Here is a 14,709-nt window from a genome sequence, read left to right on the forward strand (position 1 = left end):
AATATCAGTACCTCTTTTGGGGCATATAATTAAATCTGGTAATTTACGGTTAGTAAATACAGCACCTGAAAGTATAATACTGAGTTTATTAGTCATGAGGAATTGTACCAAACACAATTTTGTCACTACAAACACAGTCCTTTGGCTCCCAAACACCAATAAAACTTCCTGGATGCAACCCATTTTGTAAATTGGCATTTAACTGATTACATCATCATCATCACACAAAGAAGCATAAAAGATTTCATGATTTCTAAGTACATGAAAGGAGCAGAGTATTGGACGGATCCTGGTTACATCTACACCAAGTTCAACATCCATGTCAAGCTACCTACAAAAGTTCAAGGCAAAAAGTCTCCAAAGAAGCTAAATGTCAACACACTGGAGGCAGATACTGACTGGAGGCTGACAGTGTAAAAGGCAATGTTGTTAGTTATTTCACAGCCAAGCATTCCCGCAAACACACAGAGCTACTTTGGAACCGTGGGCAAAGACTTAACAAAGTATTATTCCTTTTTATTCTCAACCTTGCCTCCTGACAGTGAAGGTGGTGGCTTTGGGGTTTCATTTGCAGGCTTGTGAGAACTAGTCAAGGCTGGGGCCTAACAACTGCGACTGGCAAAAGATCATCTTACACCAAACTATCAGATATGTGGTTTTCTCAGACTATTTTTGAGTGTATCTTAATGAAGGAAAATAGAAAATAAATAAATAAACTTTGGACAACAGGGCATCTCCGCAACATAAAGTTCTTATTAGTACCCATATACAACCATTTTTCATTGCCCATAGAGTTGAAAACAACAACAACAAAAAACAACTACAAAACAGCACTGTAACACTGTTTCGTCTTTTTCCTGTTTTATACTATCATGTCAGTCTGATTCATCTAATGCTGTATGGAGGGAGAAAATCTCATTCCAAAACCCTCTGCTTTCTGTAGTAGAGTTAATTTTAAGTTCTGTTGTTCTGGGCTTTTTAAACTGTCAGTTCAATTTGGCAGATAGATTTTAACATGGACCTTCCATTGAAAGTAGGGTAAAAATCTGGCTACTGGGAGAACATAATTCATGACTTTGCACAGTGCAGCAGCAGAGTGACTGATAAATGCATTCTTCATCCTTTGAAGCTGTAGCAGGAAGCTACTGAGAGGTACCTATTTAATTAAAAAAGGGGGAAAAAAGAAAAAAAATGCTAATAGCCATAGCTAGAAAAGGCAGTTATGTTAGACAGCCCCTTATCTTCAAATTTTGAAGTGGCAGCTGCAAAAAGATCAAGACAGGTAGGGCAGCAGCTTAGAGATAAAAGGTATTAAATGGAAGCAGAGCACTCCAGGCACCACAATAGAAATCAGCAGGCAAGGAAGAAGTCTTTTAAGAAAATAATTTAACATTTTTTAAATAATTTGTAAGAGTTATTAAAATAACTCTTCAGTCGGCTTCAGCCCCACAGCACTCAACAAGCAACGAGTGCAGGAACTCCTGTTTTGACTGATCATTGGTCCAAAAAAGCAGCTTCATCCTCCTTGTAGCTGAAAAAATGCAGGCTGAGGGTCTGATACCTAAATCCACTTCACTGAGGGCAAAACAAGTTTTTAACTAATTTACATTGAATCTGTTGTGCTTGGCTTTTTGATGTATTTTTAAGGAAGGAGAGCAGAGTAGGGGTTTGTTGGTGACAGAGCCCAGAGATACAGACTCTGGAAACTTTTAAAAATGCTTAGGGGCAAAGAACAGTGTCCTGTTTACTCCTGGAAAGGAGATAAACACAAAAAATTGCAGTTTATATCAAGGTCAATACCTGCACATGTAAATAAAATTCATAAGAAATTGTTTAACTTAAATGCACAAATGTGAACACATTGGGCAGCTTTCCATTTTTTTGCTGGAGCATTATGTCCTTTCTTGAGATGTAGCCTGCAGAATTATAGATGAGCCATCATGTACTAAATTTGTGCATGCAATGACATCAGTTACTCATGCAAGCTACTTAATTGCACAGGCACATAGCTAATCATGGATGTTTGTAGACACAGTTACTTCTTTGTACCTGCAGTTACACGAGTTACTTTCACAAGAGTCAGGTCATTAATGTTTACTAAAGCAAAAGAACAAGTGGCTCATGACCCTACTACTTCATTCCAGCTAGATCCTTGCATAGCAAAGGATAATTGAAGACATTCCATTAGCCAATATGATGCTGTAGATCTAAGTAGGACACTAGGGCCTCGAAACAGTAGGCTCCAAACATGCTCTTTTTACAAAATATTATCCAATCCTATGCTTTGTATAGTTTTTTTCCTCATAGGATTAACACACAAAATAAAAATAAAGTACCCAATACTTACTTGTGAATGGAGATTTTTCATGTTGCAAAGTTTGAGAACAAAAATGGTAAAAGTGAAGGCCCCCAAAGCAAAAACACACAAATTTCAGTCTCCTCTGATAACCAGAATTATTTTTAAATATAAATGAAAGAGATAGCTAGTACTGTCAGCAAAAGATTTCTGTGATGGCTGGAGATATCTGACAGACTTCAACCAGTGAAATGGAGAGAAACCACTCCATTCTCTCATGTCCTTCAGTGACTGAGATGTGGAAATTATGGCAGTTTTTACTTTATAAACATCTGGGGCCAGAAACTTATTTTTCTTTATACACAAAAATCAGGAATTGCACAGTGTAATATACTTCTGAAATGATGCAGCAAAACAAATCAGTAAAGTAAGTGGTGGTCACTAATGGAAGTTATGGTTAAATTAAATATATTTGGGGGATGCCATATTACATTCATGCTGGGTAGGATACAGGAATTGATGGAATATTATTTTTTTTAATTGGCTGTTTGAAACCCCAGGGGTGATAAACATTCAGTAGTGATTATTGCTGATTCTGTGAGAAGTTTGCCTTTCAGACATGCTGAAGGGCAAAGGCCACTAAGAACAACTCTGATCCGTTGTACTGTGCTTGAGACATTCGCTGTTGTGGGTTAAAGGTCAGGGTCTATCCAGATTATTTTCCATTGTCGCTTAAAAAGGGAAGGATTTTCTGAATACTAAGAAACCACTTTAAAGCCCTGATTTAGCATCATAGGATTTGCTATGCTGGATCAGCCCACTGGTATCCACTGAACCCAGTTTCCTATCTCTTGTGAACAGCTAAAACCAGATGCTTCAGAAAAAGGTATTGAAGGGGAAGCGAAAGTGGTTAATACCCCTAGCTAGTTGTGCAACACACATCACACAGGGATTCAGTCTTGACCTACAGAAGTGTTACGTTTCTCACCATCCTAATGTATAATATAATTGCAAATCTTGTAAGACATCATAAAATAATCCAGATCTTTCAGATATCTAGTCCAGTTACTTAACTCAGAGACTTTCCCTAGCAGACACTTCCACAGCTTGACTATACACTGTGAGAAAAAAACCCCTTAATTTTAACTTAATTTCATGTTATGATATTACATGCTAAGTTAAAGGAAAAAGACCAGTTTTATATCATTCCTTGCAAAAGTTCTTTGCAATTCTGTGAATATTTCCTCCAAGTTCCTTTTTAGTTGTTCATCTTGCCAGGCTAAACTGTGATACTCTTTGCAATTCATTGTTGTGTCTCATCATATCCCAAGCTGCATTGCCTTTCTCAGGATCTTTGTAATCTCTGCTGTATCTTTATTAAAATAAGATCACCAAAGACTTAATCTGTACTCAGCAACTAGCAGCTGACCACTGATTCTGACTAACACCACAGAGAGGAACTTACTATAAGCAGCAGGATCAGTTCAGCTATCTCTGTGTATAGTGCACAGTAGGCTAAGGGTAGGGTAGGCCAAAGGTAGCTGGGGGTGGACCAAGAGCAGGAGAAGCCATGGCCATTGCAGTCCTTAATTGTGGTGATGCTCAGTTGCCAGAGGTCATGGCAGCAGGGCTTGCAAATTATGGCAATCCACAGGATTGCCTTACCTCTGTGGCTGGTTCAGCTCCTACACGCCCCTGAACAGAACTGGTATAAGCTGCTTCCCCTTGGTACCCATGCTAGCCCTGACTCCAGCAGGTTGATGAATCCCCTCAAGGAGTATTGCCTAAGCAAGTAATGGGATTTTTTCTCTAAAACTTGGCACAGAGAAGAGACTCCCTCACTCTTTTACTAATGGCATTATAATATTTACATTCTTATTTTCTTTCTCTCAAATGTAGCTATTTGACCTTAGATCGTGTCAGTCTGTGCCTGATTTTCCTGGTTCTTTGAAACTTTGCATCACATTCATGAACCTTATTTAAAAATTATTATTTAGAGGTGCTTCAAATTGTAATTAAAAGCACTTGGAGAAAGTTATATTTACTTGGGATGTCAGATCTAGTAAAAAAAATTACTCTTCATTAGTATTGCAATGTATTTATGATCCTGGAACACCCCCACCCAGTAAATTAAGAGAGCTTCTTTTTGGTTTTCCGGGCTGCCTATCCACATACAAGGAGGTGTGGGGGGGGGGGGCATTTTATTAAAGTGGTTCTTGGGCAGCCACACTAATTAAAACACTGCAGTGTCACATGTATTAAAATCCACTATGCATTTAAAAATGGCTGTGGGATACTTTATCTAAAACTCATTTGACAAAATTTAATTAAAGCATCCTACGGCCATTTTTAAATGTTCAGGGGCATAAGATACATGATGCTATGGCAATGCTGCATCATTCTAATTACAATGCGAAGCAGACTCAATCAACCAAGTCTGCTCTGACTTGTTCTAATTAGAACACCTACAAGCATGTGTATAGGCAGCCCTGTTCTCTGGAATATATATCGTTTTAAAGGGCAAGTAATGTTTATGCAGCAATTAACAGGGTTCTTTAGAGGAATATATTGCTTAATGTGTCACATTTAAAATGTACTTTTCCTCTGTAAAGCACTCTATTATCATTAACTAACTGGTTTTTTTACAGCATGTGTCTAAAGATGGTACTCTATGGAACAAAAATGACTGTAATCATTCCCTTGGCCTTCTTTTTGAACACTTAGGGTTATTACATTTTCCAGGACACCTCTGGTCCTATATATAAGACTTTTATTCATACAGGGCCTGATACAACTCCCACAGAAGTCAGAGAGCATAGGTTTGGGCTCATTCATGCTATGACTGAAGGCAACCATGAGGTTAATGAACATATGCAGGAACAGATGAAGAATGTGAAAAAAATTGATCTTTCCCAAAGTGGCCTTGTTTAAATCTGTTGAATCAGATAAAGGCCAGTTTGGGTCCTGTTTGGAAAAGAGATTAGCCTTGAAGCCACCACTTTTTGCTAGCTCTCATTATCAGCATTGTCAGCATTTACAGTTTCAGCTCAGAATTGCTGAGGCTCCAAGAACCAAACCCTGAAACATTTTTTTTCTATTTTTTTTTTTAAATAAAAAAGGACAGCTCTCTGGACCAATACCAGAGTGGATGCTTTTCTGGAGTAACACAACTATGCACTCAGCTTGCACAAATTAGACATCAAACTCTTCAGGACTTCCTCCTAAGTATATGTTTGTATGGTGGACACGGAAATGGGACCTAGTTCTGATTAGTGCTTGTCTAACAACTACCACCAGCAGCTTGCACAAATGCCATTGGGATGTAAACATTACATAATTACAATTTAGGTGGGGATTGAGGTGCCTATAAAAGCAACTCCAAATGTCTTCAGGTCTGACTACTCCTATAAAACCAAACACCCCTAAGAAACTGTACAATATTCAGGAGATAACACTCCAATAATTTTGTGCAACATCTTTCCCAAGATCACAAAACATTTATGAAAACATCTTCAAAATAATTCTGTGGCAGATTAATATTGTCTGTTTTATTGATGAGGAAACTGTGGCATGGAGGGCCGTAGTGACTTAAACAGTATGGCAATGGGAGCAATATAATATAAGAATATACAGAAATTATGTTGCAAAGTGTTCTTCTCTGGCTGCACGACTTGACATACCAGAGATTCTCTACATTTTTTCCTTCAAGTATGGTGTTTCGGAGAAAGCATCCTCTGTTCTCTTACACTCCATTATCAATATGTTAAACTTCATTTATGCTGCGGATTACGTAAAATTTTTATACCATTGTACTCTGTTTTCACGCAGTACTTATGGATGCTGTAAGGTGCAGTTATATTCCTATAGCAAGCTTTCAGGTTATCAGATATATTTTCCCCCATCTTCTATATTAAAGAAACGCTCATGATAACAATTAATAGAAGCAAGGTTTTTATGATAGTGCCTAGAATCAAGTTTTAAGCTTTTAAAATTCTCAGTATATACATATGGATCATATTACCTCTGGGAAAGCTTTTATTAATCTCAGTGTCAGAGCTGTTTCAACAAATCTACAGTAATAATGAAAAGTCATCTTATCACATTTTGCTCTCAGTAAATTTACTATTCTTTGATAAGGTTGCAAACAACTGGGAAGTAATTGATCTGTAATTAGTGTGGCAACTGCACAAGATAGACTGCGCTGGGATTTCATCATTTATCTGCCCTGTGCTCTATAATATTAAATTATTTAGCTGCTCTTTCAAATACAAATGGTCTCATGCACCCGCCATTATTTTAGGACTCTCCAAAGATGAGAGGAACATTTAAATTTCTGATTATCTGTCACCAATGGAATTATTGTAGGAGAGATCATTTTTCACATATGGGTTGCCATGTACTTACTTAGCATGCCATTGCCTGCCTGTGTGTATGAATGGAGACTAGGAAAGGCCCTTTGATCTGAACCCAACTTGCCCCATTTATCACTTGGCTGCACTAAGCCTCTTGATAAATGTCATTTCCACAGCCGAGCTCTTCAAGAGTCAGAATGACTAAGAGGCTCATGTTTAACACAGTACAGTATATCATCACCATCATCATCATCACCATCACAGTTTCCAATTACTAGGGCTCTGTCAGTCAAGCTTCACAGAAACATGCTGCATGCCACATTATAAGCTCACAGTGAAAAGACTGGCCTATTGACCTAGTGCTTTTACAGCATGACTACTACCAAACAAGCTAACCATATGGCCTTCATCAATAATGTGTGCTATTCCCTAACTACAGTGATAGAGACATGATAGATGAAAGATGCACTTACTATCTAAAGGGACAGCAGTGATCACAGTTTGCTGTCCATAAACAGTGACATATTTCCTACGACAAAAAGGGAAGAGAAAGATGATATTATCCTTATGACATTCATATCCATTTTCTTTTAATTAGTAGTACAAAAGTCCATTTGATGCATGTAGAAGCAGGTTCACCTTGAAGGCTAAGGAGCACCAATCACATGCTTTAATAGATCTTATATTGAGGAGCTCAGAAATTCAAGACAATATCTTTTTACATTAGAATAGGTCCAATCTCTTAATTCTTTCTATTGTCTACTGTAACTCTCTTGATACAGGAATGACCAGGACTGAATGCAATATTTCAGGGGAAGGTGCATCATCAATTAATGTATATATAGTGGTATCAAATTCTATTTAGTATTATTTTCTGTCCCATTCATTAGATATTTGGCTAACTTATGGGTCTTTTGACCACAGCTGCACATGAAGCAGAGATCCTCATTAACCCACCCACAATTATGTCCAGGTCTCTTTTTCTGAATGGCTGTGGTTAACTTGGAGCCTAACAATATGCCCAATGAAGTCAAATTGCCTTAAATTCATTTGCCAACAATAAATTCATTTGCCATGGGGCTACTTATTGCCCTAGCTTCATTAGATTCCTCTGAAGTTCCTCACATTTTTTCTGCTTTTCAAAACAAACTTATTTGGTGTCACCCTTAAGTGGTTCCATATCACTGTTTATTGTTTTCCTCCCAATTATTAATAAATATATGCAACCACACTAGCTCTACCATAGAACTTTGGCCACCATACCACTAATGTAGTGGTTCTCCACCTTTTTACATTCAAAGCACCCTCTGGAAAAAGGTAGCTCCTAGTTTTGTTTTCTGACTAGAAAAAATACTAGAGCAATTCGTCTGCTGCAAAAAACTTAGAAAGCCTGCAACACACCAGAATCACTTTAACACCGTGGATTCTTATTTGAGATTTCTGGGTTCATCTTGTGCATCTTATTTACACACCTAACATTGCTAACCTTCTGCAGGATGCCAGCTCCTTTGAAAGGATCTGAAGGCACCACAGGGTGCTGTATTCCCCCTGCTTGAGAATCACTGTGCTAATGCTTAGCCAAATCACAACAAACCACTTTTCTAACCCATTGTTAGAATGTACGACTATTTCATTTCTCATCCTAAGGAGTACTTAGTTACCATTATGGTGGACTTTGCCAAGGACATCCTCCCCTACCACCTCTTTTGTATTTTCCTCTCATCTTGTAATATTTCGCAGGAGAATCGAGGTAACCCTCTACCTATCAGTACTGAGTCACTTGAGCCAGTTTTCTGTTTTGTTCCTTCCATTAGTAGCAAATGCTAGAGTGCTTTCTATGTTTTCCTACATCTTGTTTTCTAGTTAATGAACCAGAATTTATATGTGATAAAGGGCCTGCAAATTCTGAAAGAAGTCTACTACATCCAGATCTCTGTGGTACAGAGCTTCACAGAAAGCAATTAGATTGGTGGCAGATTTTCACTGAATGTTGGTTTGTAAAAGGGTTTCTAAACCTAATATCCGTTAGGATTAAACATAGTTCCCAGTGGTTAAGGAGAGTTTCAGCAAGCATTTCAAATAGCTGAAAATACATGTAATGATCCTACCAAGTAAAACGTGCTTTTAAAATAGTTTGGAACAGATATCTAACTGTTGTAAATCTCTGTAGCTTTACTGACTTCAAGGAAGTTATGCCAATTCATATTAACTGATAAAAGCTCTTTCTGTTTAACATCACATACTTCCTTATGTGTCACGTACTAATGAATAGATGATTAAAATACTAAAACCTATGAAGTATCCAGGGAAGGAGTGAATCTGTGGAAAACATCTGTGGCTTTCTATGTGGTGAAGAGTAGTTTGTGGTCATGGATCCAACCTATTTAGAAGCAGTTCATTTAAGAATTCTCTCCTATGTCATATTTCAATGAGTTGCACATTGTGTAGGAGAGAGTTCAGCATGAACACTGTGTGCCCCCAGAACCTGGCAGCGGCACGACAAGCTCTTGCAGGCAGCGGCAGCACTGTTGGCGGCAGGAACATGGCAGTGACAAGTGGGGAGCTCCCACAGGCAGCCACGGCACTGGTACATGCATGAGTACATGCATGAGATCAGGAAAAAATAGGTTCATTATTATATAAAAGAAGGGTGATTGAACTAGGAGATTAATCATGACAGTTTAAGTCTTTCACCTCTAGCTTACTGATTTGAATCCAGCCTGTAAAAGTAATGACTAGAATTAGTATCACCTAATGACTACCTGGTAGCCTGTGTAAAATGAGAGTAGTGATCTCAATCCAGGGTACTGCATTCAGGTGTCTCCGTCACAAACAAATGAATCACTGCTTTGCTGTTTGGAAATCTCAGCTGAGTCACTGAGGACTCACTAGGCCTGAAGACTGTAAGTGTGACCCTACAGGTACATGGCTGAGCTTGCCCAGCCTCTGCCTGTTCTGCAGTGCTGTAGCAATGAAATTTGGCACCCGAGGCAAAGCCTGCAGCAGCAACCTGCTCTTGCCCCATGCACAGATCTGGGAGGCACATGCCCCCGCAATGTTTGCCCAGGAGTGCATGCAACAGCGGGAGCCACCCTTCCCCCACCTCCCCGCCCCCTCACCTCCCCCCAGAAAATGACCTGCTCGCAGCTCCGTCCCGCACCCCACCCTGCCCCGGCTGGGCAATGTCTGTTGGTGCCCCTAAGCTTTGGCACTTGGGCAAGTCACCCCACTTGCCCCCCACCTTGCTATGGCACTGCTGTTCTGTACTGGAAAATGGAACCATATAGGTGGTTTCAATATTCAGACTCCTTTGCTAATAGTGAACTTGATGAAAGAATAAGTTTGCAAATGAAAGATTTTTCTTTGCATGAAAGCAAGTGGGAATTTATTAAGCTATATTAAGAGTTGCTATGCCTTTTTCTAAGTTCTTTTGATATAGGCTTAATCCTGATGGAGCCCAGCAATGATTATGCAATATGTATTATCACTAGATATATACAGGAAACCAAAACAAGAATGGATCACAGGAAAAAGGAGGAAACTTATAGGCAAGATTTTAGTTAGGCAGAAATGAAGCCAAGTTCAGTGACCTTTATTTTATTTTTTTGTTTGTTCTAGTTCTTAGCCTTATGAGGAGCCCAGGAACTGGAATGTGCTAATCCCAGCTGGCTACAGTCTCCAAGAAAGGTGCAACATCTCCCCAAACTAGAGAAAATTGAATGTAACCAGAAGTATGTTTAATCTCCCCTCCCTCCTTCCATATAAAAGTTCTCCTGTTACTCTGTCAGGAGCCACCGCATGAATTGACAAGGAACTTGCAATATACTAGAGATCTTGGTTTTTTTAAATGTATGAATACATTGCACAGAAAGATGAATTCAATCAGCTGAGAATTTATTTGAAACATTGGGGCATACTTTTTCATATAACAAACAAGAGCTTTCTTTTTATTTATTTATTTATTTATTGCTCTATTTCAAGCTCCTTGGTTTATTGTCACATCATTTGATAGCACCCAGCAGAGCACTAGGGGAATATTACTGGGGAATACAGCGCATGAGGGATTTAGCTGAGTTGTGGCAGAAGTACTATTTTTTATTTTGTAATACATTCAACTCGTGACTATAAATATGACCACTGAAGGATATACTTTGAAATTTCACATAAACATTGCTACTTTGGATGTATATAATATTTTTTTCCACCTCAAAGCACTTTGCATAACTCAGATACATTAAGGCTTATAATATCATAATGAAGGTGGCATTTTACACCCATTTTACAAATAGGCATATTAAGACACAAACATTTGTACAAGTGTCACACAATAAATCAGTGGTAGAACTAAGTCTAGAACACAGACGTCCCAGTACCTCAACCTCTGCTATAACCAGTGTACAATTAAATGTTTCTCCACGGAAATCATAAAGTGAAATCCTGACCTGAATGAAATCAATGGGAGTTTTGCCACTACCTCCACTGGGACAGGATTTCAGCCAGATATGAAGTTATTGAGACTCAAGGCTGTCATAGCCACATCTGAACTTGGGTTGACAAAAGAACAATTCTATGCCTGCATCACCTCCCAGTTCAGAGAGCAGACTCGTGAAAATACTCAGAACATTTGGAATAGTCTCCCTAACGAACCTCAACAGTTGGTCTTCCATTTGTTCCAAAAACTCCTAAAAGCGAATCGATTCTTTCAAATGTTCCACCATAACAGTGATCCCCAGAACGAGTTCATTATAGTGTATCTTGTACTGATTAGTGCACACTGTGGTTTTGGAGAAGCATTTGTACATAAAGGTGATAATCACTGTAGAACAAACAAGGTAAACTCCCTGTCATTTTTACAAGACTTTGTTATGTCTGCCATTGATACTTTTCAGGTAACTTAGTGATATGGTTACTTTTTCTTTGGTCAATTCTGCAACTTTTCCAAAGATGGAATTGTTTTGTAAAGTTATAGAACAGAAAATGTTTTTAATAAAAATAGAAAAAAGTTAAGACAAGCCTCCCTCCATCCTGCCAACATTCATTCTTTAGAAATTGGTGGGAAAAGGAAAGAAAGAATCTTTTACATCACTGGTGCCCAACCTTTTTTTGGATGAGTGGTGCCCAATCCATCTGGGGGCTGGATCCAATCACATGGGTCGGGGGATGGCAAAAGGGAGGTGGCTGGCCCTGACCTGGTTGTCCAGCACCAAACAGGCCACACTAGGCTTAGGAATTTGGTGGCAGGGAAAGATGCTCCCTTGCAGCCAAGTTTTGCAACCCTTGGGGAACCCTTCAAGAAGCCATGGCTTTACAGGCCAATTGAGCGCCCCTATTTTACACAACAAGCAGTGCAAATGTCAACCTTCGAGTTTTTGAAAATTGAATGAAATGAAACTTTTGATTCAAATCACTTTGAAATTGTACTGCAAAAAAATAAAACAAGGTGAATGAAAGGCATCAAAATGACAATATTTTGTTTGAAGTTTTGCAGGAGAAAAGAGTTTTGATCAGCCTCAGCTTGTAGGAGCATTTGACAATGTTAAAAACCAGCTTAAAAGGATAGTTTTGTGTTACAGTATTTTTATTGTTCACAGTTCTATAGGTATATTTTTGTCATTTCTGTTACAAATCTCCCTCTACGTGGCCTATTTAAGAGCTGCACAGCATTTTTTATGCAACATGATCATGCTATATAAACATCAACAATAGAGACAGCTGAACCATTTTGGGTAACATTAGAGACAGCTGAACCATCTCCAGCTCAAACTTCTGCCTAATGCAAAGTTTTACAAAACAGAAGCGTGTTAAAAACAAAAAAATCAAAAAAATCTCCCTATGATTTTGATAGTTACTGGATGGAACAAAATAAGTTCAGACTACTTCACAAGAGTTTTAAAATGAAAAAAATTCCAGTGTTCATTTTTAGTGATTCAGGGGCCTCTTATACTTGGAAAAATAACTTTTGCATAGGAGCAAACAGAAATCTGGTTGACACAGGGATGAACTGCTAAAACATCTTTTTCATGCATTTGTACAAATCAGGTAATAGGCAAGCCTCTCTACCTGGCTGGTAGGCATGCACAAACATATCACTTGTACCAATAGGTGAACAAAGCCCTTGAAAATATGACTGTAAAGGTTCTGGTGTTTCCCTGTTTATAATGCAAATTATGTTTAGACATTTTCATATTTTCACAAACCTTTTGCATTAAAATAGTAATAGTCTCATCCTGGTTTTAGAGAAGAAAAAAAATCAAAAACATATCATATAAACTGCCTTGTTAGGGCTGAAACATGGTTATACACTGTGTTTACTCATTAAATATTAATGAGGAAAAGTAAATTTGAACAAGAAACCAAAGATGTGTGTGTCAGCATTTAATAATTTTCCTGGCATAAATACAGGCAAATTTCTAGGCATAATTCTAATAGAGTCTCATTCTGTTTCTCCTACTATCTGGCTGCATCTACACGAGATGCTGACAGCGCAGTTATTACTGAGCAGTCATTTAGTACTTGCAGACCCAAGTAGCATCTCCTCATGGCTTCCTGGTGATGCTGACTGCACAGCTGCTGTCATTTTCACATTCAGACACTTCAATCTGAAAGCATGTCGAACAAACTCCAAATCCTCTCCATGTGTGAACATCCTTTCTAGTTTCTACCAGTACCTCACTCCTATGAATCATTCAACTGCTTTCATGTACTTTCAGATTTGGGGGTTATCTTTCCTAAGCTCGCCGAGTGAAATCCACTCCTATGCAACAGGGGCTTGCAAAAGCTCTAAACACCACTAAAATCTCACTTGAAGCTCATAACAGGACCTAAGTAGTCCCTAGGCCTTATGTGGGCCTTTTGTACAGGACAAATTTACCCCTACAGGCACAGCGAGTCATATACTGTGCTCATGCCAACATCTAACAGCAGCTATATTTTCAGAACTATAGCACATTTCCTCCCCATGCCATTCCCTCTGGGTTCCCACATGTGAATATTGTGAAACCTGATTTGATTTTTAAGCATTTCTGCTCTCAAATTTACTGTTTTATGACATCTCATTAATGAGTTTTACAGCTAAGATGTTTGCTTAACCTTCTCCTTGCATGCTGTTAAATCTGTGCTGTTTTAATAGCTGTGAGCCCACAATATCAGATCCTTGCTCAAGAATATTTATATGTGTGGTAAGATTATCCAATTTGCCAACAAACGAGGTTACAGTACCTTGTAAGTCATTCATTTTGATGTTTATTTCCTCTGGAATTGCTCTCAGGGGGTAGATCCTCTGTTTTGTTGTCAAGCTCTGCATTCTCTTCCCACCAGCTGTTCTGATTTCCTTTTCCATCACAGAAGGTTTCCTGGCCTGAAAGAAATTTGTTTGTCCTGATCGGTTTTTATTTCCACCAGTGTCAAAGAAAGCAGAATCTAGCCAATCATTTTAAGTAAGTAGCATTGGAAGAAGGGAGGGAATGAGCTGAGAGACAGAGGATGGAGACAGAAGTGGAGCAATTAAATTTGTATGTTCCCCCATTTCAGTTTTTGATACTGTGCACTGGGAGATCCATGAACTGGGAGGGGAATTCTAGAGGGAAGGGAATAGGAGTATGAATCCATAAATGATTCTGCTTCTTCAGCATAAGACCCTCATGGACAAGTTACAATGTTTCCACTAGTACCATGCTATTCAAGTGTTCTTTCATTCCCCTCCTCCCTTCTGAGCAGGCTATTTCTATTTTGAATCAGGCTTAAAAATCTCTCATACATGTTGCTTTAAGGACCTCTAAAATATCTGCAAATGTCAGGTTCTCTTAGGATTGAGCAGAGCCCTAACTCAAAGCATTTCTGCATGATACAGTATCAATTGCCTAAAAGAGACAGATCTGTAGGTGTGCCTGATGCAGAGGTGACTTGCATCCGCTATTTTGTTGGAATCAAATTTTGAAATCCTTACTCAGGCCTTGCTCAGGCAAACCTCAAAAAAGGTAAGGGGTTATTGAGTAAGAACTGACTGATTGATTTTAGTTCTTCTTTTCTTTTTCTTTCTTTTTTTTTTTTTTTTTTTTTTTT

The sequence above is a fragment of the Gavialis gangeticus genome, unplaced genomic scaffold, assembly GCF_001723915.1.
Source record: "Gavialis gangeticus isolate Ggan-Ray unplaced genomic scaffold, GavGan_comp1, whole genome shotgun sequence".
Taxonomy (NCBI): domain Eukaryota; kingdom Metazoa; phylum Chordata; order Crocodylia; family Gavialidae; genus Gavialis; species Gavialis gangeticus.